This window comes from Paramormyrops kingsleyae, chromosome 13 (assembly GCF_048594095.1).
Source record: "Paramormyrops kingsleyae isolate MSU_618 chromosome 13, PKINGS_0.4, whole genome shotgun sequence".
NCBI lineage: Eukaryota > Metazoa > Chordata > Actinopteri > Osteoglossiformes > Mormyridae > Paramormyrops > Paramormyrops kingsleyae.
This window is the reverse complement of record NC_132809.1, coordinates 8,282,350-8,310,123: the sequence shown is the minus strand read 5'-3', so window position 1 is coordinate 8,310,123 and position 27,774 is coordinate 8,282,350. Positions and strand designations below refer to the sequence as shown.

Here is a 27,774-nt window from a genome sequence, read left to right as displayed (position 1 = left end):
CACCGAGACTGATTGACAGGGCCGTTCCCTTGTCCACCTCGTGTCACTAAGCAAGCATGAATCCTTCTAGAGACGGCTCCTGAAAGAGACCTTTTAATCATCATCATCATAACCATCTCTCTGCGTTCAGGCACTGTGGTACTCTGTCTCTCATCTCAGGCAACGACCGTCGCGATTCCCTCAGCTAGGTAATGTAACATGCCCGTCAATGACAGCTTCATCCTGGGGGGCTGCTAATCTACGTCACTTTCCTTGTTTATGGTATGTTTTTCCGTATTATTTTTCCCTAGCTCCGAGGCAATTACCACATTGATTTTCATGGGGTCAGAAAGTGGTTTGAAGACTAAGAATATGACAGGTGCTTGTCAAATCTTGTCATCCAGCGTTAAACATGTCTCTACCCCCTCCTCCACCGGACCAGAGAACAAGGTGAAAAATGCATGGTCTATTCTACTGCAAAATATTAATCACCTCTAAATACATCTTCTTCAGCCTTTTTTCCTATGGAAAATTGGCATATTGATTTACCACCCGTCTCTTACTTAACATAAAGAGACAATAAAAGATATTTATGGCTGATTATTACGGTCATCCGGCTTTCGTGTTTCCCAGAAGCCCATGTCATCACCTGTAAATCTTTGGCCCGCAGCTGTCAATCTTGGTCCTTCTTGCCAACAAACGGACTGTGGAGTGCAAGAGAAGCAGCTACATTATTCAAGGGACGGAGATGAGGAGACGTGCAGCTTCTGGCCACCATGCCAACTTGATCTCCTGCTTGACCATCAATAGGTGCCCTGGATACACTGGCGGTAAAGGATCCCCTACACCTCTCTGCATGGACACCAAAAACCCTTTAAATTTATTAACCCACAGCTGGTCTTAGATAATCCAGCCATTGTTTCCATGCTGGGAAAGGGTAGCATATTATTGCCAAGGGTAAAGAGAACAGAACAAAGATGGACAACGGTGATGACACCACTGACTTCCAATAAATCATTGCCATTTATAAAGAAGCATGCCTGAGTCATACAGCCATGCCAGATCAGACAGGGCCAGAAGCTCACTGATATCAATGCAATGCATCATGGGAATGGCCACCTTCTGGTGACACCCAACCGCAGGCAGGTAGAGGACCACCCAATAGAGAATACATTGTAATTCTGACACAAAATTTGTTAAATAAGGAAATAATTTATTTATATTATGCAATAAATATGAGTTTGTCCAATGCATTCTATTTCTCATTTCTCAAAACTAAGAAAAAAATGTTGGAAGAAACAATGAAATAAATTTCATTTCTGAATCCTGGATGAATCCATAAACTTGTACAAGGTAAGATGATGGAAGATGTTTTATCAGACATTGTGAGTGGAAGGCAGGATATTTCACTGGTGTCATGCAAAGAAACCTTAGACAGCCTGAAGAAAGTGACTGAGAAAAGCCTGACTGTTTTGAAAGAGAACACACACACACAGTCATGTGATCATATCTTTTTGGGGACCGCTCATTCATTTCTATAGGAAAAATGCTAATGCTAATTATGATGACCTTAACCCCTACCCAGCCCTAACCATAACCATAAGTAACCAAACAAAATACAAGAGTTTTTTCATTGAAGTCACAGATTTAAAAAAAAATAGAGTTTTCCCATATGGGGACCAGGAAACTGGGTATTCATCACGTTGTGGGGACATTTGGTCCCCACAAGGTAAGGTATACCTGGACCACACACACACACACACACACACACACATACATACACACACACCACTTCTGGGTTTGTCTGTCCCATAATGGAATTTACTGAAAGCACTCACGATAAAATAGATTACAGTAATATTAGGTGAAAATCAAGCTCTGCTTCGTCACTTAATCAGGGCAGGACCTGAAACAAACATTAGCACACATGTTCATTTCACTAATTTAGCTAACCATTAATTAAAGAACCCTTTTCCAGACAAACTGTGTGAGTGTATTCAACAAAAATGCTTGTGGTTGTTAAACAATGCGGCATCACAATAACAACTCCCATGACTCCCAGTTACTTTTTTTGCATGGGAATAATAACTATATTTTGGGTCTTAAAAGGTTTTGTTGGAGATAAATTGATAGAGAATTAGGGAAACATGATATATGTTTATGATCAACATGAATGCCAATATGTATTTTCATAGCACACTTAAAACATATAAACAAAATAACTCAGTAGATGCACATGTCGGAGGGCACAGTCGGGTCCCAGCACCTTCTGCTGTTTCCACTGGATGGAGGACAGTGCGTCGGACTCCTCTTACTGCTCACAGAGGAGGGGGGTCGTGGCAGTCACTCGGCTCGCGACCGCCGCATTCCCTGTGCACCAGCTGGCCGCCATTCCTCTTTGCATGCCGCTTTCTGATTGGCCGGGCTGAAAGCAGGCGCACTGCTTTACTTTTCAATTAGCTATTTTCCATGGATTCAGCAGAAAGCGTTTTATTGTACATATTTTCCTCGCCGATTCTAAATAGACGACGTTTCTGCACCCACGTCTCCCCTCCCCCCCACGTCTTGCTGTAATTCTGATTATCCGTTTATAGGAGCAAAATTCCCGTGGCCGCTGTTGTTCAGCAAGCTGCAAAAGGGCTTCACCCAAAAGCCTCCATGCTCTGGACCTTAGACTGGCCACCCACACAGATACCCGGCGTGGGGATTTACACTCCCTGACTTCCCGGTGCCACCTCACCGGAACAAGACCCCATGAATGTCGAGGGCAGCTGGGGCTGCTGGGAAAAACATTTTCACAATCACCACTACACTGACAATCGTACACCGGCCTTACGCAAGAACACAATCCATGTTCTTTTGTTGAAATTTCTTTTATCCTAACTAGCCCACCCCCCCCACTCTGCCTTTCATTCATTAAAACACCAGGTGGCCACTGCCTCAACACCCCCACCCCCCCGCCCCCCAACTGGCAGGGCGTGCAGCCCGCACTGCAGTGATGGCACACAGCTGCACCCTCACGAGTGAGCCGGGGCTCTGCCAGTCCCGCCCCCCAGCCAAAGCAAACTGCAGGCAGGGAGCCATGTCCAGTGCACTCCCACAAATGCTAAATTTAGGTCCAGCTAGTCATCTTTACACTTTTCATGAATTCCTCTTCTCAGGTTCACATAATGCATCCCAGTATGCAAGACCGAAGTCGGCCAATGGGAATGGCCCTGCTCAGCAAAATGCCAGCACTACCCATCTCTCCAGGGGGCACTGTAACCCCAGGGCATGTTCATTCACCACTAGAAGCAGAAGCAGAGATAAATATTAATATAGGAAACATGAGGTTTAAAACAAAGCATCCTGTAGGGGCAGCGTCTTCATATACAGGGGCTTTAGCAGGGGACATTCCGGTTTATTGGGAGGCATAATTCATACAGAAGGATGAACCGTATCATTATCCAATTATATGTCTTGAATCTGTGATTGACAGGGGAAGGGGCACTCCGAGGGCCAATCAGCTTACAATCAGCCGTGGGCTGAGGACAGCAGTTTCCAACACTGTCATAGTGCCATCGACGACCCATCGATGATTAATATAATTAGCTGCAGTCTCTAAGTCAGCTAGACTATCTCATCCCAAGGTTCTGAGGACAGGGCGCTAATGAACACGTCAACAGCTGACTGCAGTGTAGAAAAAACTGCAAAAACCTGTCATTCCACTAACACTTCATACCTTACGTGTAGCGAGATGGCTCTCTTGTAACATCTCAAATCAGAGGGGTATCCGATCACTCAGATTTCAGATAGATCTGAGGTGTAACAGTACAGCAGCTTAGCTTCCAGCTACTTAAAAATGCCTGCCTGCTCAAATTTAATGGAAACGCAAGCAGTTAGTCGGGTAAAATTAGCGGCATTTTAATGCGGCCATTAATGTGATTAAGGTTAGCCGGCCCAGGGGAGGTAAGCTAAAACCAGGGCTTTTCGTAACAGAAGAGGCCTGTTTCCATGTCACGTTCGAGGTAAGCCATCTCGGGCGGGTGACATACAGAAAAAAAAAAGCCACAAATAAATAACAAGGATCTGTCGTGTCGCATGCCCTGCAACAGGCTTGGGTGCATGCCACACGCAGCTCCCCGCGTGCCAGCCTCTGCCACATGCGCCCGTGTTTCTGCTCGGCACCGTGACAGCGGGTGGAAAAACAGCACTGAGCGAAGGGTAACTAAAGATCGGGATGTTAATAATGTAAAGGCTGCCGCTCAGAAATCGCATTTATGGATTTTGCGCACAGGGCCGCTCTTCTCCTTGGGCACACCGGCGGTGTTAAAGGGTTACTGTTTTTACCAGGCAGAGGATTTTTTTTATGCCAGATATGCAGTATTTACATTTATTTTTATTTAGTAGATGCATTTGTCAAAAGTGAGGCAAATGCATTACAAACATACATGCTAGGCAACTTTGAATAAGTGCAGCTAGGCTGAGCTTCTAGTGAATTCCCAGATACAGGTGCAAATGGTATTAGAACAAGATCTACACATCTTCATAACAAAGCAAGAACCTTATAAGACCGCTATTCAGTGAGCAGAAAGAGGAACATTAAGGACATTCGGGGAGAACAGAAAGGTGTGAGGCTACTATAATAATAATAATAATACATTTTAAGACACTCAAAGACGCTTCACAACACAATAGAATAAAATAGCACACAATTGGACAAACTGGCATTTTGCATATCATTACACGGACCCCATTGCAGGTACAGTACTGTGACGTGAGCCCTGTGGCGTTCTTGCTATAAGAAATTCAATGCAGCAGACACTTCTGACAAATTATTAGCTTGTTTGAAACCCCCCCCCCCCCCAGTTCAGTCCCCCCAGCCGGCCTATGAATGATCAGGCGGGAGGTTAACGGCAGGTCAAAGACAGCTCCCTACCGCCACGCATATTTATTCAGCGAAATGAGAAATTGATCACATTATCGCACTAAGGAGGACCTGATTCATTACAACCAGGATGGTATTGGCAGTCGAGGCTGAGACCCTTAGATTGGGTTCCCTCGCACAAGCAGGGGCTCACCAGGGCGCAGACCGTCATAGAGCCACTCGCTCACCTCACTGACCTTTGGATGACCACTTAAGAAAATGGAGGGGCGGGGAAAAACAAGAAAACAGTAATGGGGGGGGAGTATGGGGGATCATGTGACTGTCACAATGAATGCTGAACATTTACATGGTCTGCTTCGCTTAACATGAGGACACTGTACATTGTTCACATCCATGCCTTTTAGGAAGAATTAAAGCACAATTTTCATTATTTAACAAATGCTTTTATCCGAAGCAACTTACATTCTTTTTGTGAAAGCAGGGTCAGACAGTCCCTGGAGCTACTGGGGGTTAGTAGACCGATGGCAAAATCACGCAGCCAAGCCTGGGATTTGAACCAGCAGCCTTCTGATCACAAGCTCGTACAAGTGAGACAACAAGCATACTGCTGCACAACATAGCAAATTTTTGACAATTCATTTTGATGCATAAGATTTTTAAAAATTTGTCAAAAGAATGAGGAGCCTCCTGCTCTTAGTCGGCGTTTTCTATAACGTCAGTGTTTCTGATTTTTGTTCTTTACTTAGTCTTGTACATTTCATCCTCCAGCTAATTTTCTGTACTAATCCCTTGCCTGAAAGAAAACCCGCACTCAATCTCTCTCCCCGCCTACAAGGCTAACAGTGTTCCTGTACGCCTGTTTACAGTAAAAAACATCTGCATTTAAACCATTCCGTTTCCCCAGGCTCGAATAAAATCACCCTGCTCGAAAACAACAACAACAGGAAGAAAGCCATTTTTACAATGGCCGCACTTAAATATATACAAGACGCCCCCACCAAATGTAGAGTCATTTAGCATGGATGCGATATTGGTGCATGCTAAGATAAATAAGTACAGGATAAGGACTGACCTTGCAGAACACACACTGAAAAGTCGCTGCTTCAAAAGCAACAGTCAAAGGCATGGTAAACCTGAGCTGGTCCAAGCCTCCCCCCAACCCCCCCATAATGCACACATATCAGGTCGTCATGGGAGCTCAAAACACAGGCTGCATAACATGGTGGAAACCAGGCAGGGTTCAGTCCACCGAGCACCAAGCAGCCCCTGCTGCTGTGCTGCAGGTTCCTTCTCATGCCCTCATCCATCCATTCATCCATCCAGGTCACTTTCCCTGCACAACAGTGTTTCCCAATCCGAATCCACAGCCGGGCCACGTTTTTGCTCCCTCCCAGCTCCCTGTCAGACAGTCCACAGTTTTTGCTCCCTCTGGACTGTCTTTTGGTCCTCGAGAACCGGACTGGGAAACACCGCTGTACAGGGTCACCGGGAGCCTGAAGTCTACCCCAGGCAGCATAGGGCATGAGGCTGGCGAACACCATGGATGTGATGCTGGTCAATAACAGCAATGGGCAATTAAGAGATGCCAATGTCTAATGCCGTGTCTTTGCACTGTAGGGGGAAACCTGCACAACACAGCGAGAAAGATCACGCAAGATCCAGACCCATACAGCTGGAGGTGTACAGGGAGCCCTGAAGGTGTCAGCTTAGCAGTGCTGCCCACAGAGATGCCCCAGCGGAGACAATGATCTGCTTCATAACTTCCTCGCCCACCTTCACATTGGGTCATTCCCTTCCTATAAGCAAACTCAGCAAGCTCTACTATCCCAGTGGAGATAACACAGGCCACATCTCAGGATTCAGACCTCAACATCCAGAACTGCGATATAACACAGCATCGTACATCTTTTCTTCCATTTTTATTGGTAGCATAAGAATGCAGCGGTTGTTTTTATTACTTTGAAAAACCCCTGAAATCAAAGAGCTCCTCATTCCTTAGACACTCTGAAAGGACATTGCAGCACCACTCCAGAACACCTGCTTACTTAGGCTGCAGGCAAGTTTAACTGACCTTTCAAATTCTCCACGGAGTTGCTGACACATTTCCCTGAACGGCGACATGACCCTGTCATCTCTGAACAGTAGCTGGTATAAAGCGCGAGAGCCCAGCTTTTCCTGCTGCTGTCCAGACACGGCGGCGTGTTTTAGTAAAGCTTAGGCCTCATCCCTAAGCAGTTTACTGTGTCGATAAATCATTAAGACTTTGCTAGGACAGGTAGACGGCTCAGGGGGCTGGCCAGCACCCCAGCTACCGCTACAGAGCACACAGAGCTGGTAAAAGGGCCTATTTTAGGATTAGTCGGAAGATCGTAGAATTCATTCCACAATAAACGTGAATTATAGGTATAATTATAGAACTGAGTAAGATTTCCTTTCCATAATGTACTACTCCTACAAGCGGCATATAAAGGATTCTTGATTACATGTATTAGAGTACCTAAAAGACAACCACTCATCTCTAATCTGCTTCTAGCAAATATATTTACTGCAATAAAATGTAATAAAAGCAACATAGCATTTCTAACAGCCTCGCTAAAAGCCTTACAACTGATACGACAGTGCAGCACACTAGGGTTTGATTCTAACCCTGCTACACTTGTGGCAGAAGTGTTTGAGGGAGTTAGCATCTAGCCACCTAGTGGCCATGTGGAGAATCCACTCTCCCCTCTCAACTATTCTAAGAAGGGCAGTTTAGAGAGACGAGCAGAACAGTGGGACATATGAGGTGAATGCGATCTAAATTTATCTGAGGCAACACATTCAAATGTTCAAGGGAAATACACAATGAGCTAATAGATGAATTAGGAATTTAAAATAGGACCGTGTGCAAACCACACAAAATGACAACTGTGTGGGGGCCACCAAAGGACTGAAGATCGTGAAAAGTGACAGAAACATTTTGGCGGACTGCTATGGAGAAGTGAGGCCTTCTGGCCACAAAAACCCGTCCTGGTGAGCCGTGTGCAGAAGTTCAGCTGCCACAGCTGTCGGGACGCCGTTGCCACGGCACAGGACGCGCTCACAGGGGATTCGGTGAACGTCCCACTATCAGGCGGCAGGGCGAAAACAGCAGTGGGCGCTTTCACTCAGGAAAACGGATGATAATGACAGATTCCTCAGTAGTCTGCTTACTGCTGGACACCCCGGTGTCAGATTCTCTGATGGCGGAAGGTGCTTCAGAGGCGCGGGGCGGCGCACGTCAGTGCTCACGGTTGATGCATGGCCTCTGGACCGCGTCCCTTCTGGACGGGAGGTGGGGACCTGGAGACCCAGACTGAACACTGGTGTAGAAACGCCTCACAGAAATCCTGCCATACACCGAATCTGCACTTAAAATTTTACCGTTACCTGAAAAAAACCCACGGTGCCAAAAGTACATAAAGAAATATGTGCACACATGTACAACTACTCAGCCAGGCTGGCCCAGGGCGGAGCACAAAGCTTCGGAGGCCAAGCAATGAATAATTCATGAGAAAAATTGATAGCAGTTACAAATGTTTTCCAAGACAGACACTGATTTTCTCAGTTATAGGTAAATAGCAAATTTACTCATGGAATTTCCAACGAACCACTTTTTGTGGTGTCAAAACCTCACTGTCAGTCAAAGCTCAACCCTTGAACTTATACGTGGGACCGTGCATTATAATTTAACTTAATTACGTTTTTAGAATGATGCATATTATTGTAATGGCTGATTCTAATAGTAGGCAGTTACCAGTTCATCCCATTACCGTGGGAGCCAGCAGCGCCAGTTTGGGCTGGAGTAACCAATGTGCAGATAGCCAGATGGAATACGTACGTCTCTGAACGCATAACCCACCAAAGCATGCTTATAAACTGCGCCCTGCAGTCAGCGCAACTTCCAGGCGAGCAGAACGAACTGTGAACAATGTCTGAGTCATGTCACGGGCTGGCAAATTAATGGGACAGGTGAGAGAAAGGAACAGAGCAAAAGAAAAGGAAAAAAAAAAAAAAAAAAGCCTTGCCCAGCGTCAGCCTGGAAGCCTGTGATGACATCACACATACCGCAGGTCCGTTTCGACCCCCATCAGACAGAGATAGGATCAGGGTCTTCAGGAAGCACTTCCTCTATCGAATGATGCAGACCCTCCGCAACCGGAATGAGGCACATCCAAGCCCCCGAACCATTACAGTTTCTCAAGGAATTTAAGTCACCCTGGTACAAGCTGAAAACATAAAAATAATCACCCCCCCCCAATACATTAATAAATAAATAAATAAATAAATACAATAATAAAAATCTAAGCAGTTAAACCATCCACAAATGAAATTAGACACTAGTTGCCAGTTCTTATAAAACTGAGATGGGACAACAGAGTACATGACCAATAAATACTTAGGTGAACTCCTGCCTTATTGAAGTGTGTTGTGTTAAAGCTCAGAATGACAATGTCAGCAATCCTCCCGGCTCAATGGCAGCAGGAGACTCGGGGAGAAGGCAGCGGAGGCACTCCCTGAGGTCACACTTCACAGCTATTCAGCACTGGTGTGACTGTGACACAAAGAGCAACACGGCCAGCTCCCAGTAAGTGGTCACGCTCAGGTGAGAGTGGGATCGGGCTGGGGGGGGGCGTGCAGCGTTTCTGCATGTGGGCCAGCTGGTCGCCACGGCCACCACTCTCTCTCTCTCATACACACAGGCAGAGGAAATACAATCAGCATATTATTCACTGAAATTATAATGAGCGACTGTCACTGTAAATATTACTTTTATTACCCCTGGGGGGACATGGAAAGTGAAATTTAATATTAATCTATGCAGCCTGTTCAGTGTTAAGTTTACAAAAAGATTAAATCATGCACAGAATGTAACACAAATTATGGATAATTATACGTATTGCGTGTAAGACTTTACCTCTAATTAAACAGAAATTGTAATGACTAAAAAACACACACAGTTCCATTATCAATTAATCTTTTTCTCTACTCACACAGGTGTAAAACTGAAAAATTCCAAAAAGGTTGCCGATCAAAAATAAACCTAAATTTTCAAAATGAAGAAAAACAAGAATGCATAAGGAAGAGCAGGAAGAGCAGGCAGCATGTGGCTCTGCTGGTTAGGGGTCACGATTGGAAGGTCACCCTTAACCCCAACTGCTTCAGGGACAGTCTGACCCTGCTTTCTTAACTGGACATAAATTTGGATAAAAACCATCAAATAAATAAAAATGTCACACAGAAGATTCACAGGGTACTGCTTGAGCATGAAATAGAATAAAAACACAGAGGCACATTACTCTGGTTAAACAACACTATTAAAATTCCACATTCTAGGTCACTGACAGCTCAGAATGTGGAAAGATCTGCCTGCTGTCAGACTGCTTTATGCTCTTTAATTATAAGTGAGACACTGTACACCTTCATCACATAGACACACGTCAGTCTCAACGATTCATACGGCAATAAGATGTGAATAAGACGCGTATACCACCAAAAGATGGCTCTATGACATGCATGCATCGTTTCAATATTCATCAGCTGTCGGCACTCGCTACTGGTAACACTGGGATGTTGGTGTATGGTTTCTATCCCACAGCTGGCCATCATAGAGGGGCTTTTAATGTGTGGGACAGAAGCCTTTCCCCCTATTTGTATTTCCTCTGTCTGTGTGTATGACACATCAATGACCATTTTCAATTTGAGAAGCAGAGATGCCTCTAAGAGCCTGAAAGAAAATGTCTGCGTGTTTGTGGGTTAAGACAACATGCCCGTGATCAGAAGGTCACCGGTTCAAATCTCGCGACTGGCTGAATGATGTCACCACTGGGCCCTTGAGCAAGGCCCTTAACCTCAATTGCTCCGTTGAATGTCTGACCTGCTTTCTCAGTTCTGCGTCGTTTTCCATAAATGTGTCTGATAAATAAATAAATGTAAACATCCTGACAGCTTTTCTTTCCCACTTAGCAGAAGCATAAAGGGTAAATAATTACGTACTTTCCTCTGTTCTCCATTAAAACCACAGTCAGGCAGATCGAATATAATTACTACAGCCTGACACTCTGGCACTGGATATAAACTGAAGCAAATAATTTGGAATTTGCTTCCATTTGTGACAGCTGACCTTTCAGGATTCAGCGTTCTGACAGTTTAACAGAGAAACTTTTTAAGTTGTGCTTCTCTGAAACGCTGGCCACTATTCTCCGGCATCGAGCCCAGAGGTCTGAGCACTGAGACAGGGGTCTGAGTAAGCAGCCGTTTTGACTCAGCACTCTGTGATAAATGTAACCTGTTGGCTAAATTCTGCATTGCTTTCCGAATGTTAACAAAAAGGCAAAATGTTACGCTCTGCAGCGCCTCACTACACCAAGACAGGCTGTAAAAACATTTCTGCGAGTTGACTCTGTCACATCCAGCACTACCTAGGATCGACTGATGTATTATTTGACGGAAAACTACAATTAATATATAATTTACTACAAGCATTGTAATATGCATTTTTTAATCTGATGAGAAAAATTGATTTCCACAAAAAAAAAAACAGCTAACCTCATAAGCAAAAACAAATTGAATAATTTAAAATGCTTTCTAAAATGTATTCTCTTTCCTACCAGGTAAATGAAATCCACAGGTATTAATAAAGAGCCACACAAAACAGTCAAAGCATATTTTTAGACATGGAATGTAAAGTGGGTTTAACGTTTTTGCTAGCTAAGGATTCACTGTTCCCAGAGCCCCCCTTCTACAGTGCGACGCCTTTGTAAACGCCCCCCCCCCCCATGTTAAATCCCGACAATGAGAAGACAACGTAAATGTATTACTTAACCAGTACGTTAATAACTACTGCTATATGGCAAATTATACTTTTTAAATGAAAATCTTTTCTCTGAGATGTTGTCATTTATTGTAACAAGCACCCGACAACCAGGTGCTTGTATTATGATCCAGTCATGTTAAATTAAATACAAAAATCTAGTAATTACTGTGACACAGCGAGCATTCTAAAATTGGCATAATTTCATACGTAAATTTTTAATGCTTCTATTTCTACCGTCTAACCACACACGTTTCTCTAATAACAGAAGAGATTGCAATTAAAAAGTAATATAATTGCGTCTGTAAAAACTACTGCCCTTCCCCCCTCAAAAGGTAAGCCAAACTAAACGGGAATAGGGAAACATTAATTCAAAATTAAAAAGTAAGCCAGGTATGAGCTGCACTTTGCTAAGGCACTGAAATCTTGTTGCGGTACTTGGAGAATGTATTTTTCTGCGCTACGTTACGCTTCTTCAGTGGAGCGTCACCGGGCGCACAGACGCTGTCACTTGATGTCGACTTCCGTAGTGAAAAGATAAGGGGAAAGTCAGTGGGATATTTTCACGTAAATAAAAATACATCTAAGCACAAAAATAAATTAATAAAAGCAAGTGGTTGACCATTTCCACTGGGGGGGGGGCTGAAGCCAATTGTTCTGTTGGGGGGGTGTCTTTGACCTTAATGTCCATCAGCATTAAGAAGCAAAAGACAATTTTGAAAACCGATAGCTTTGCCTTGCAGTCACATTTTGAAAGTCTTTACCAATAAGTAACTTACTCTAATTTCTTAATTAGACTGTCTTGCTTCCATAAGCTTGACTATTTTTTTTCTGTCGTTAACTTTTCACCAACTTTAGCGATCCACCCCCCCCCCCCTCCGGCGCATCCATGTTGACTCAGTCAAGAAAATGCGTTTACGTTTGTTTTGCCTGTTCCCAGTGCACAAACTTTTTGCCCACATATATAAATGTAAACGATAATAATAATATTTTTTCAGACCCAAGTAGCATATGTATTTGTAAATACACATAGGAGAACCACGCATGTTGTCACTGACCCCCCAGAACCGCCCCCGAATAAAAGCAAACTGGGTGTTGCAAAATAATGCTGCAGTCGTTGCCTGGGAGCCCAGCCGCGGCACTGCGAGTCACAGATGCCCAGCTGCACCACCACCGCGGCAAATTAAGAGCTCGAAAATAAACACCAAGATCCAGCAGTTCTTATGTTAAGACTAATAATGTTAAGCCTATTTATACTTTTATACTTTAAAAGAGCGTGCGGTATCCCAGTTAAAATAGTTGTTCAAGTTTCACTGTCAGCATTTTGGATAAAAACTAGATCTCTTATAAGGGGTAAATGAGCTGTCGAAATTCTTCGTCCTCCACACCTCTGGAGCTGCTAACTTAATACTGATAACGTTTAAATATCGGCCACCGTTACCGGTACGTTAACCGATATATCGTGCATTTCCATATAGTGTTCCTTCTTCATAAAGAAAATATGGAATGGAAAATTAGTATTTTGCTCAAGAATAGTGAGAGAAAACTTTGATCTCGATCTCAGTGGGAAGGAAAAATCGTGAGTCATATTTTACTCAGAATCGCGCAGCCATACCTCCTCTTCACGTTTCCGTCGGAGCTATAACGAGACAAACAAGGACATGCAACATTACCAAAAATAAATCTAAATGCTAACGATTAAAATAATTATTACCTATAATTAATTACTGGATGGATGTACAGAACACACAGTATAGACATTATTCTCTCCCAGTCGCAAAGCATATGTTACTTACGAAACACGAACACCAAATAAAAAAACTGCATGCCTATTAACACCCCCTATACACCCCAGGTCAAAAAGAAAATTATGTCACTACAAAGGATTCCTGCGCGCACCTCTCCCTGGCATGGAAGTGAGTAATTTGTGCAGAAGTGTGAAAGGGGAGCAGCCGCGAGACGAACGTTGCGAGGCCCCGCGCGCCGCCGATGCCTCCAGCACCGCAAACTGCAGCCAGCGCGCATTTCCAAGCCGGGTTCGCGTGCCCTCTCACGTGGAATTACGAAAGCACATCCGCAACTCTCTTCCTGCATCCCACTTGTACAAATCTGCTAATCATCATTAAGATCTCATTACAATGAATGATGCCATGCCTCTCATTCTTTTCCTACTAATACATTATAATCAGTGATTCTAATGTTGTAAAACAAACACCAAATAAATGATAGCTGTATACTTATGTGAAGAGAGTTTTTCCTAAATAAATTCACATGAAAATTTTACATTAACCGTATCGATTAACATTTGAGACTTCTGTGCAGATTAAATTTAAATCAAATTGGCTGGGATACATTTTTAGATTCAATTTAAATATTTGTATTTTTCGGCAACTTAGATTTTCTGTACATTAAGAATATTATGTGAATTAATTCACATAGGTGTACACTATAAAAATTTCCCCAGGGAGGGAAAAAAGACAGCATCCATTAGAAGAGTTTTCATAAACACCACATAGACTGTACTCCACATGCAACATACGGACCTGCACATATTTCAGGAAGAGATTACAGAGAGGATGGGCCTAGGAAGCTTTAGACAAAGTTTGGGATCTTGGAATGGGAATGCAAATACTTCTGGGGGAAAAAAAAAGTCTCACAAATGCCTTCTCAGCAAACACATTTAAAAAAAACAGGCAAACCAACATCACCAGGAGATCCGTGTGAGAGCAGACAGGAAGCAGAGGCCTCAAGGCACGGGAAGGCAGGATCGCAAACGAGACGACGTGATTATCATTCGTTAATAAGCTGGGGCAGGGCCGTGCCAGGGACTGGCAGACAGCTCGCCCTGAAACACACTGTCCCACCAGAAGGGCCTCACAAGACCACAACACCCGAGCCCACCAGACACTGCGGAATTGCACTGCCATTGTCCCTCGTCACATGGCTGGCAGCTTACAGAGCTCGCATTGTCCCCCCCCCCACCCCCACCACAGGGTTTTGATACCACCAGACCGTGTCAGAGCAGCCACAAAGGGTTAAGAACATGGAGCAGCCTTCCCCCAGCACATCTGCCCCCCCCCCCCCCTCCTCATGTCACAGGTTTGTTTAACTTAAGGCCAGTTCATTCATGTGGGCACTGCATGGGCTTGAATGCGATTTCCTCCACCATGCCTGAATTCATCTCTAAAAACATCCTGTAATACTAAACTTAGAGACCCCGAAGCCCCATTGAGAGCGATTTAGGTGTCGGAGTCTGTCTAGAACCCCCTTGTCAGAAAAACTGAACCCCGGAATTTAGGAGCTACATTCCCCTGTAGTTTTACCTCCAGGAGCAGCTCAGTTTAAACCAACCTTTAATTTAAGCACAAGCCATCTGCTTGATATTTCATATCTACAGTACAGTGGTACCTCAGAACTCGAATTTAATCCGTTCAGAACTCCGGATCGAATCCTAAAAAGTTCGAGTCGTGATCGAATTTTCCCCATAAGAAATAATGGAAAACCAGTTAATTGGTTCCTGGCCCCAAAAAATTACACCTAAATATGTTTTTTTTTTTTTTGTATTTGAACACAAAATGAACCGGATAAAACAAGAAGAGCATATCCTGTACTAAACACATCTAAGCATATTTATCAAAACAGTAATCTGTAAAGTAAGAAAATAAATGTATCCAAACAATGTGTAAAGTTAAAAAAAACAATGTGTCCTGCCCCGATCCTCCGCTCCTTCCGTGTGCCATGCCCCCTCGTTAACCCCGCGTGGGATTCCCGTGTGATCAGCTGTTTCTGGTTGTTGTCATTAGTCCTCTGTATTTTGTCCCCGTTTCAGTTTGTTTCCCCAGCCCAGTCATTGTATTGTCGGTCTGCGTTTCGCCTGCCTTACCTGTAATTAAACCCCGTATTCCCGATACCCTCATGTCTGCGTCTTTGTCTCCATTCCGTCCCTGTTTGGCAGGACAATATTATTATAATTAAATGTATTCATGGTTTATTATTAATATTAAAATAATTAATAAGAAATCTTTATTTTTAAATGTATTTTATTATATAATAATTACTGTTACTGTCTATCATTGTCTAAATGTATTTTACTGTCTAAATATATGTATTCAGCTAGTGTAAACATGCATGATGCTATCACAGCGAATGCAAGGCTGAGACTGAAGCGTTACCCTTTGTTTCCACTGAGAGACGTGCTGCGTGACTCATTTCCTCGCGTGTACAAGTTATCTTAGGTTGGAGTTCACGGTTTGACTTCTGAGATTCAGATCGAGTTCTAGGTAAATTTTTTTCGAACTGGTTGGTTCGACCTTTAAGAAATTCGAGTTCTAATGAGTTCGAGAACTGAGGTACCACTGAATTAGCTTTTACTTTATCCATTACAATACAATCCTGGTCTTGTAGTAACGGTTTCAAGTCACAAACCAAGACAAAACCAATAGATCCTGCTAAAGGGCCTTCATCTTAATGACGCCAGCCACACTGCAGTCTGCCCTGATCTATCCTAAACTTTTCAAACATATTTAACAGTAATGCCTGTGTGTCCACCATGATTTCTAGCTGAAACTGTCAAAAGGCCAGAAAACGTGTTTATCTGGCTCACCGAGGCCAACATTAATTACACATTAATTTACACAGGGCTGATTACTATTGGCTATACCAGATCTTCAGAAGCGGCCGCTGTCTCCCTCACACAAACCCAAATCTGATGGCTCAAGTGTCTCAAATATACAGGAGTGAAGGTTCTGGAAAGGAGGGCAGGTGGAGATATATGGGGGGGGGGGGGTGACTGGGTAGAATCAAACAGCATGCCCCCACACCTTGGATAGTGGCAGGGGGCAACAGACATGCAGCTGCTCAAATTCCAGGGAGTTACTTAGAGTAAACGTGGGAAAATTCCCATAATTAATGGCATCTTCTCCACTATGATCACCAGTGCGAGACCTGCCTCCCTGTATACTGCAGAACAAATGACTGTCCTCCAAATAAAAGGGGGCATTAAAAATGACAAAACCTTTGGAAGGATGGAAGACCAAAGGGGGTTTAATAGAAGTATACTGCTATGAATTAACCTGTTTCTGCACTCAGTCTGTCATAAATAAACCCCTGAAACACAGAACACACAGCCCAGGCAGTAGCTAAGAGGCGCTATACACAGACGTGGCTGGTGTAGTCACTGAGTGTGAGCAGCGTGACTCACTCCAGGCACGTCGAAGGCAGACCAACCACACGGCTGTAATCTGAATGGTGTAGTTAATGCTGACTGCGTGATGGGAGCATTGACAGGCGCTGTCATGGGAGCATGCCTGCGGTCTGTTCTCCACCGTGAGCTTATCAACAACCCTATTAATGTGCATGAAGGGACAGTGGCCACACACAAGCAACATGCTGCCTGGCCCCTTGTCACGAGCACGTCCATATGACTGAGGCATTGTTCCTCGCTTGGGAGACCCTCAGACAGTCCACATTTTTGCTCCCTCACAGGTCCCAGGACACCTGAATCAATCAATCAAACAATGAAGAACAAGGAATACCTGGTAGAGAAGAGTTGTGAGCTGGGAGGACAGAAAAATGGACTATCTGAGGTGGCCCACCAGCTGGGTTAAGAAACACTACTTTAAAGGGATTTGTTAAAAAGAGTCTTATTTGTGTACGGGACTGCAGGACACACAGGTACCATTTGATGGGTCTGTCAAAGCCAAGTGTGACTGTAACAGGGAACAGTAAAATGCTGGCATTTGATTGGCTGTTGCTCCGGTGTACGAGACCACATCCTGGTATATCACCTCAAGGAGGCAATCAGAGCAAACAGCAAGTTTTAGCACTCAGAAACTTCTGCTCCTGCATTGAATTCCTCTCCACACCACCACCTCACCTTCTGGATGGGTCACTTCATCTCTGGGTGCCTGTAGTGGGCTTTTCTGCCTACCTCTGGCATCTTCCTGGTACAAAGGCAGTGGGCTGCTTCAAAATCCCATTACCAAGAGCTCCAAATAACCACAGCATGTCCGCCCATAACCCCACAGAATGTCGGAGATTAGAAACATGCAGCAAAGTTACCCTGCACTCATACAGCCTGCGTCGGAAAATAAACAAAATGCCTTAAAGGTTCAGTAGTGCAAAGTGCCGAGAATGATATAAACTAGCATTTAACAGCAGATTTGATGGATTAATGCCGTGCGCTCTGAGCAAACGTCCCAGCCTCTGTGCTAATTAATTACAGGTTTGAAAGACAAACTTCACAGGCACAAAAGCTTTAAATTCTTCTCCCAGAAAAATTGTGGGAATGTAACAAAACATGAAGGTGCTTACAAATGAGGAAATGCATCGTACGGGGATCAGTAGCTGAGAAAAATTTGCCCATTACACTAACAGGTGAGGAAAAATAGGAAACTCGCAGACGTGCTAGCAAGAGTGTCTTTTTGTTGCATTTACAGTGCCCAAACTGAACACGTTAAGCCCTGCTTGCACATAACCTAAGAGGCTGCATTTTTAAGCACATGGCCAGACAGTGTTATCAAAGCTGTGTGTAAAATGAGGGTGAGCGTTAAGCGGATGGTAACTGGCAGCCATTGTCAGGCCCCGGAAAGTCAGGCCTCACAGAGGCAGCTGTACAGAGTTACAGGGCTAATTTGCTGACCCCGAGCAGCGCTGCCCTTTTTTATATAAATGAAGGAGCTTTTTCTTTTATAGGATAACAGGAGGTATCGTCTTTCCCTGGGCCAGAATCATTAAGTATTAACACAATGTGTTATTATTGTTTTTTTGTATTGAAATGTAAATTCTGGGAGTAGTGTGACCCACATCACTCTGGAAGAAAAAGGGCAGTGTTCTCATTTTGCAGACCGTGGAAACCGGCACTGGTCATGTTAATCTTCAACCTCGGTCTTCAACCCCGGCTTAACTCAGAAGCTCTGTGGCTGAGTTTTAGCAAAACATTTTATCAGTACATTTAAAAAATAACTAAATTAAAACAGAGAGTACCTGATGTACCTTCAGGATCACTAAGCAGACTAAATAGAGGTGAAGTAAATTGCCCCCCACCCCCCCCCCATATTATTCACAATACAGAACTACAATTTACTCATTCATCCAGATGAGAATTCAAAAACAAGTTTGCCAGTTTTAACTAAGTGATTTAAAACTAAAATTAAAAAATGACCCCCCCCCAAAACATCAGTAATGAAACAAAATAATCATAGATAAATAACAAATAAAGACCACAGCTGAAGCACAGTCTTTGGATGTCGTGAAATGCCCGATCAGCTGCACGCCAGTGAAACGGACAGAGAGGAAGTGGACATACCTTTAGATTGGGCTACAACGTAACAATACAGGGAACTTTATCATAACCACGCATAATGCATGTTGTGGACATGGTGGTTGTTTTTCCCGATTTGATGAGTGACTCATTGTGTGGGGAAAAGGAAAATCAGGCCATTGATGCCTGTAAAAACAGTGTTTGTAAAGCCGTGCAAAGTTATTGTGCTAAACTGAATTGAAATTAACACACACAGGTGAAACCATCACAGAAGTCTCATCCAATACACCTCTATTGATTATTCCTTTATTGATGTGTCTTTACTGCAGATTTGTGGGCTGCTCCTTCATGATTCAAATCTCCTGTTCCACCACATCCCATAGATACCTTATTGGATTAAGATCTGGTGACTGTGGAGGCCTTCTGAGTACAGTGAACTGTCTGAGGCTGCCATGAAACCAGTCTGAGATGATATGAGCTTTGTGACATGGCCTGTTATCCTGCTGGAAGTAGCCATTAGAAGCTAGGTACGCTGTGGTCATAAATGGATGGACATGGTCAGCAACAATACTCAGGTAGGCTGTGGCATTTAAACTATGCTCAATTGGTACTAATGGGCTCAAAATGTGGCAATAAAATATCCTCCGGACCATTACACTGCCACCAGCAGCCTGAAGTGTTGATCTCATCTGACCAGGCAACATTTTTCCAATCTTCCATTGTCCAATTTTGGTGAGTCTGTGCCCACTGTGGCCTCAGTTCCCTGTTCTTAGCTGACAGGAGGAGCACCTGGTGTGGTCTTCTGCTGCAGTAACCCAGCTGCTTCAAGGTTTGTTAGGTACTTCATTCAGAGATGCTCTTCTGCATGCCTTGGTTGTAACGAGGGGGCATTTGAGTTGTTGTCTTTCTAACAACTTGAACCAGTCTGGCCATTGTTTTCTGACCTTTGCCATCAACAGGACATTTCCGCACAGAGAACTGACACTCACTGCATGGTTTCTCCTTTTTGGCCCATTCTCTGTAAACACTAGAGATAGTTCTGCATGAAAATCCCAGTAAATCAGCAGTTGCTGAAATACTCATACCATCCTGTTTGGCACCAATCATGCCACATTCAGTCACTTTAAATCACCTTTCTTCCCAATTCTGGTGTTTGATGTCAACTTTAACTGAAGCTCCTGATCTGAATCTGAATAATTTAATACATTGTGCTGCCAACATATGAATAGATTAGATATTGGCTTCAATGAGCCGTTCAACAGGTATACCAAGTAAAGTGTCCAGCGGGTAGAGTCCTACTTTAGATATTATACATTCACCCACACTTTCTTCCCTTCACACTTAAAATTGCTGTTTCATCATCACTCACAGTTTTTCCAATATTTCATCAATCATTTTTCACCATCTCATTATTTCCACATCCGTTCCACAACATCCATTCACACTTTGCACTTTAAACAAAGTGACTTCATCTGTGGAGTGACTTCATTTTAGCATTTGAGTTGCAACCAGTATTATTACAAGGATTCTCCAAGAATGGACTTAAGGTAAAACAAAGGATTGGCAGTTATTGACTTAGCAACAAATTTCATACATCACAGCAGAAAAAATAAGGGCTGAGGTTGCAAGCAGAACTATTCCGGAACCCAGACTACATGACGTGCTCGTGGCATGTAGGACACCTCAAGTGAGGACGAAGAGCAACAGAGTAGTGCAGGTGGCAGTTACAGGTCATGTGTGCTAAAAGGTCACTATTGACCTGAAGGAGCTGGAGAAGAAGCCTCGTGTTCCGTGCACAGAGGTGAGGCGTCGCACATGCTCCCCGGAAGCTTAGGCACGAGGGCCCAAGTGCAGTGAGAGATTCACTACATGCCACAGCTGCTCAGCATATCAGTGCCTGGTGCCCTCGGCCGACTGGACACTATTATGAAGAGCCATAGGTACAGTTCAGAGAACACACACACACACACACACACACGCACACACACACACACGCACATAAAAGGAATACTGACGTGTGACATGCAAGCCCTTAAAACATGTTATTTGGTTGAGGTAATCATCATAAACATATGTGGGAAATTATTCTAATTTTAGCAATGGTTCAAATAAATTTTAAAAACTCCAGGGAACACCACTTCATCTGCATTCTTGTTTAAACCCCAAGCTGAGAAACTTAAAATTATACTAAAAGAAACATACTACAGGTTAAAAATACAGAAATTTAAAACTAAAGTCTTGCTTCAGTCAAAATTCATTCATTCATATTGTATTCCTACATCTGCTGATGAAAACATCACAGTAATTTCCCCATCATTAAATAATTGTTGGATATACTGGACTTCTCCGCTTCCCTCCTCCATGATCAACTCACACTTTAATGGGGCTTACCTCTTCTTTTTGCATTATCAGTAAATAACATGCATGCTGTACTATTTCCCACAGTCTCTTAAACAGATTATTAGTACATATCCATTACTCTCTGTATTTTACATTTATTTCCATTTTAAATGCAAATTTTACAAATTTTGCGTTTACAGCTGCTTCCTTGTTACATTCATAATAGGGGGTTGTATTATCGGAAAATTCTTTGTACATCATGCACCTGGCAAATAAAGCATTGGATTATGTTTAAGGGATTATGATACAAGAGCCTTAAATGCCATTTAATATACAGAGAGGGTCTCATTTAAAATGATCAGACCAATTACAGTTTGGGTCGGCATATACCATTCAGGGCCTGAACAAATTAAATATTCATACATTACATTACCATACCCAAACAGTCTGGGTGGCATTTCCTGGGCTAATTTAACATTATTTCTTTAGCAGTTGATGGCAATTATAAAAACCATGTGTAGTTTTTCTTTGATAAAATTATAAGTCTCTAAATTAAGGGAAGGCATATTATTATAGACACACCAGGAGACGCAGTGTCTGAAGTACACCTCACTAATGCTGAGTAGGTCCCACTTTTGCCTCCAGAACCACTTCAAAGGACGAGTCGTACTTTTCAGCGAAGCCTTTTTGCCCACCACCGTCACTGTTCAGCACAGCCTGTGGCCCTAAACACTGTCACCAACAACGCATTTTGTACACTAACTTGATGTTTAGTTGTTTATCACACCATTCTCTGTAAAGACTGTAGTATGTGAAAATCCCGGAAGGGTGGTCATTTCTGAGATGCTGGAACTGCCACGTCTGCCACCAACAAATATAACATTTAAAATCATTTGGATCATGCATCACTACCTACCAAGTACTTTACCGTAGCTGCTACCATAAAAGACTCAATATTACATCTCGTAAGCTGCTCTAAAAATGCACCTCCTCACTTTACATCACTGTCACTGGTCTTTTGCTGTTTTTGCACTACTGACTATTGCACATTGTACTGAGGTTTACTATTTACTATTTTTAGTACTGATATTTATCTTATATCTTTATACTTTTTATATTTTATATTTGTACTACGAAGATGTAATAGCATTTTGATTCCCTTGTATGTTATGGACATATGGAGAATTGACAATAAAAGGCCGTTTGAGTTGATTTAATTTGATCATAGCCATTTAAACATTTAGCCAAACAGTTACCGACCCTCTCGACTCCGTCGGTGTGCTGTATGTATTCATTTGCAGCCATATGATTCTCCGTCTGGAGGAACCGGCAGTCTCTGTTAAGGAGCAGGTGCACATTATAAGGTGGCCACACATTCGTAATACATGAAAGACAGGATCTGGAGGTTTTGTTCAGTAAATGCTACGTGCAAAAAAACAGATGTGAGGGTGAAAAAAAAAAAACTATATTCTATTATGCATACCTGCTCGTGGGATCAGAGTGAACCTTAAGGACATAGCATGAGGCAGCGAACACACACCAGATAACTGTAGACAGAAGTCTCACAAGTAAGCAGAGCAGCCAGAGTAATCCCTCATGGACCAGCATTCCATTCCACATTCTGAAATAATGGATCCCACCTAAAGCAGCAGACGTGTACTGCTTAGTTTATGAGAACAGCCCTAAAACAGTTTTATTGTTACATTTAAAATGTTATCATTAAAACACTGTCAGTTAGAAGTTGCATGACTGATTTAACACATGCAATGTTGACAAGAGGGACTCAACAGCCAATGAGTACAAATGTTTCATTTCTAGCAAAAAAAAAAAATGTGGGCCAACCCACCTAAACTTGTAGAAGTTCTGCACATCTTTGTAAGTGCTGAAAGTGGCGCTTTCCCAACGCGCTCCCGAGCCGTAGGGGCGATTCTACATGCAGCATGTGTAGGGAGCAGACAAACCCAATGATAGGGGAGACCTTCACTACATCAATGGCCATCGTATTCAAATTCAGAGCACAACAAACAAAATCATAAACTACACATTGTTTGCATAACACATGACTATAATACAACTTAAAGCTGTCTGAAAGACTACTACAACTTCAGGGTTTTCAGACAAACATTCCAAATGTACAATTAGATGCATATTATCCAACTAATGAGTGCTGAGAAATATACTATATTTCATTTCAGAATTTTGCTTCTTAACTTTCACATTATTCTGATTGTTGTTGACAAGTTTTTTTCAGACAGAGCACTGGTTGGGAGCCATGCAAACTAGATGACAAACTATATTTCAACAATTACATGAAACACCTGTTATTGCAGAATGGAGAGTGTTACAGTTCTCTCAGGTTTTTTTTGTGCTGAAAACATCAAGAAAGCATCCAGTTACTGGGTTATAAAACTATAAAAAGATATCTCCCTCGCATAAATTAAAGTTAGATTGTGATGAAGTAATCTAATCTCCGAAATGAAACTGTACACTGGTCTTTGTGTGTTTAAACTCCGAAGCAGACAGTTTGGGCTAAGGTTACGGGTTGTAATTCTGATGGTGAAAGAGACAAAAACCACCCATTTTATCTTCAACTGGGACTCGAGAAAGGAGACTAGAAAGCGGATCTCTCCATTCGACAGTACAACAACATACCATTAACTGTAAAATGGAAGTACAACTTTAAAAAGACATTCAGACAGATGGAGCCTGAACAGGCAGTAGTAACGTCTCTCAGTTCTGTTTCTACTTTAGTACATTTCTGCCTCACAGACTAACCAATTTTGAATGAATAACCCACCAAACACCCCCCTCCCCCAATTTAACAAATTAGCATGAAAATGAAGGAAGTTTCCCTCACAATAAGAGAGAATGGTGAACACAATTAGAATGGCTCTTTAATTTTGCTGGTGATGATAAGTTAGGGACAGTAATGGCAGTGGCAATAAGAGAAGCACAACAGGCACATTCACCGGGCCAGCGCAAGTGGTTCCGCCTGGCTGTGGGAGATGGACCTTCTCCATGCTGCGGACACGCATGAGTGGCTGAATACAGCCTCTCTGCTCCACCTCTGCAAGACTCCCCTCCACCAAGCTCGGACACTTTCACAACCAGGGCTGCCAGCTCTCACGCATCTGGCGTGACACTCACGCAAGAACGCAATCTATATTGTTCCATTATAAACCTAAAATTATCTACATCAAAAGTGTTGGGGTAGTTTGCAATTACAATGTAATAAAACTGTTACATACATGTAAATGCGTGTGCAGACTTGTCTGGAATTGAAAATCTTACGCCAGCCAGCTGACCCAAGTTGGAAACACTGCACAACAGTTCTTTAATGAGCCTCTGTGCTACAGCAGGAGCTGAAACCCAATGAAAGGGCATCCGAGTTTTATTCAGTCACACTAAAGACGAATCGAGACACTGCAGGCGCAACAGCAAACGGACTTATTAGATAAACTGTCATCCGGAGACAGCCTAATACTCCATTTCGGCAAACGATGTTCATGTTGCTGTTGCAGTGTTTATCCATGAGCTTACGTGGTACTGCAACAAAAACGAGTTACATTTTTCAAGTTGTGTTTACTGTGTTGTTTTCCGTCTTCCTTTTTAAACCACTGCACGAAACGGTACTGACAGAAATCAGTTTGTCTTAAGTGCTTTGCGGACGTGGCTGGTGATTCAGAAAGCCAAAAGAAACATTACCTGCATTAAATTATGGCAGTTAGCTTCAATGTTCAAGAAAATGGCCTGATATGTGGGATTTCCTCCCCCGAGGGCTGCCGCTCCACGCTGCCACACGAGCGCCTGAGTTATGTGGCTTAAACGACTGCATGCTTAACAAGGCCTAGGGAAACAACAGGGGCTGCTCTTCCCGCAATTTAACTAGCATAATTCATGGTAATCCTCTGCTCCCCCTAATAATGCTCAGAGTCGCAATTCCCACCAAGTTTCCCGGAGCTAAACCCAGCTGTGATCGCTGCTCACAGATGTATGCGGCGCTTCTTTAAAACTTCAGAGTAACATGCCCCATTAAGCTACAAGAGAGAGCAGGCATTATTTAAAAAAAGAGCAAAAATCAATACACATAAAAACAACACCCGGGGTGACTGACAGGAGGTTTTAAGCTTGCATACAGCAGCAGCGTCGGTGCACTATAGGTTACTGCTCATTCAGGTGATCAGTAACAGAGATCTTACATACAGCAGCACCCCTGGCCATCGTTATACACTCGACACAGGCTCTGATGGCGCTGTACAATCACCCTACAATTCCTTCACCCCCTCCACCAGCCCGATCTGCCGGTGGTGGCAGCCCAGCGGAAACGATCAATTCAGTACATCGGGCCACCTGAGCTTGAAGCGTTTCTGTATTGCTCTACAGCTCCTCGATCGATATGCGACCATACGTGAAGTGCAGAGGAAACGAGACTGGAGAAATAAGGGGTGATTCACTGTTAGTCACCGTCGGTACATTCCTCGTCTTTTTTATATTTGTCAAATAAACCTTAGTAGTGTAATCCCGCCTTTATACATTTGTCCACGACTCATAAAATGGTGACATGTGCTAGGGGGATTTACTGTCCATTCATGACCAAGACGTTTCTAGATGTAAAGCTAGATGCTGATCTGATATCATTGGTCTGGAATAAATCAAAACATTTCAGTAGACAATCAAAGCGAAACCTAAAAACATCATTAGCCCCTTTACACAATGGCAAATTGGACATTCATTATGAGTTCAAATTAAGTTTGCATACAACCAAGCCTGATACGAACACTGAAATTCCATTTTTTTAAGTTTCTCTAGAAATCTAATTTAATAAAATGGGTCAGATTATTTTCAGTTACGCTCAACAAAGTAGGTAAATGCATCTTCTGTAGAGTTTCCCCCCATCTTCTTACAATAAAACTGCCTTTAAAGATATGAATTACATAGGCATCTTATTGTGTGAGTCAAATTACTCCTCTGCGGGAATTACATTTTTACTCAGACACTTTCCTGTTTTGACTGTAAAAAAATTGAGAGTACGGCATATGGTTAAGGACCATTAAAAGAGCGGTACCCGGGATCATAAAACCCAGGGACAACTTAACACTAGCATTAAGCATTTGATCGGCAGTGGAGTGCTGGACGTGTTACTAACTCGCGGCCCTTTGAGGGAAATAAAACAAATAAATACTTAAAACTATAGTGCCATGCAAGCTTTTACACAATCATTGCATGATTATTCTGAAACTAGTGACCAAAGGCAGCGCGTTCCTTGCATTTACTCAAAATGGATAAGCGTTTCCTACAACCCTTTCTTTAGTTTTTATACAATATAGCAAAGAAGTAAATTGCATGGCTGGTTTAACAGAAGCATCGTAATCCATAAGGGTTCTACAAAGGAGATTACAAGAACAACATTCGGTTTTTGTTAAAAATAAAATGAGGCCCACCCACCAAATCTAACTGACCGCCAGCGCGTCCTCGCGAGCCAGCAGGCGATCACCCACCTGCCTCTTTGCTGTTGGAGCGACTCTGCATGTTACGCGTGTGTCAAATTCAAATTGAAAGATCAAATCCATTCACTACACCAAGGATCTTCCTATGTAAAACCAGAACACAATAAACAAAAAGTATTAAGTTAAAGTCGTCAGAAATCAGATCTGATTTCTGAAATGTTTTTTCGTATTACACAATCAATGAATCCTGAAATGATGATTTTTAAAAATACATTCAATTAATTCGACTTATTACCCGATTTTGGTTAAATTTATATATTTCAATATATAATACCCCTCCTAATTTAGTTTATAAAATGTGTGAAGGGACATGTAAAGTGTTTCATTTCATTATTCCTTATCTTTCGAAAGTTTAGCAGCCTAATTTCATAAACAAACCCTGGGACGCTCATATCTGAGGAAGTTCCCGTACGCTTAAAGTAAATAAATGAGCGATACAGGCCAGGTATTTATTGGGTTGGTAATAAACTATGCAGAAGCTATGATCTGTACAAACAAAGCGGGACCAGATGTTATTGTCTAACGGAACAGGCTATGGGGGAAGGGGCTGAGTTGGGGGCAGGGGTGGATCTATCGGCAAAACCTCGGACCTTTGCTAGGAGCATTTTGAATCTAGATCTAAAAAGTATTGAGAAAGCAGAAAAAAAAGATGGTGAGGAGAGCGAAAGAGAATGCGGCCTCGAATGAGCAGATCCCGCTTTTCAGGAAGCGCACCGATGTGTAAAATTAAATGCAGCTGTTGAATGGAAAGGAAAATATGTCTTATACATTTTAAAACAAGTGTCCGCTTCTATACCGATATGCTAACATGTCACTTATATCGTACTATACTTTGAGGTCAAGTATGTGAATACTTGCATTCCTGAATTTTAGGGAGTGAATCTGAATGTTTCCAAATACTATGTATAGCCTAATGCTACATTGCAATACCAAACAGCAACATATTCTTATAACGTGTTTACGTGACCTTACACTGCACCACGTATAG

At 42.8% G+C, this 27,774-nt stretch overlaps 2 long non-coding RNA genes across 2 annotated transcripts in view; one reads left to right on the top strand and one right to left on the bottom strand.

The window, feature by feature from the left end:
• LOC111848229 (uncharacterized) overlaps positions 1-767 on the bottom strand; it is a 31,988-nt gene extending 31,221 nt beyond the window's left edge. The window contains exon 1 of the long non-coding RNA XR_002839253.2: positions 629-767. This is a non-coding gene — a long non-coding RNA (uncharacterized lncRNA). The remainder of the gene's footprint in view (positions 1-628) is intronic.
• LOC111848230 (uncharacterized) lies at positions 328-1,228 on the top strand. Its single transcript, XR_002839254.2, has 2 exons — positions 328-429; positions 650-1,228. It is a non-coding gene; the product is annotated as an uncharacterized lncRNA (long non-coding RNA).
• The last annotated feature ends 26,546 nt before the right edge of the window (positions 1,229-27,774 follow it).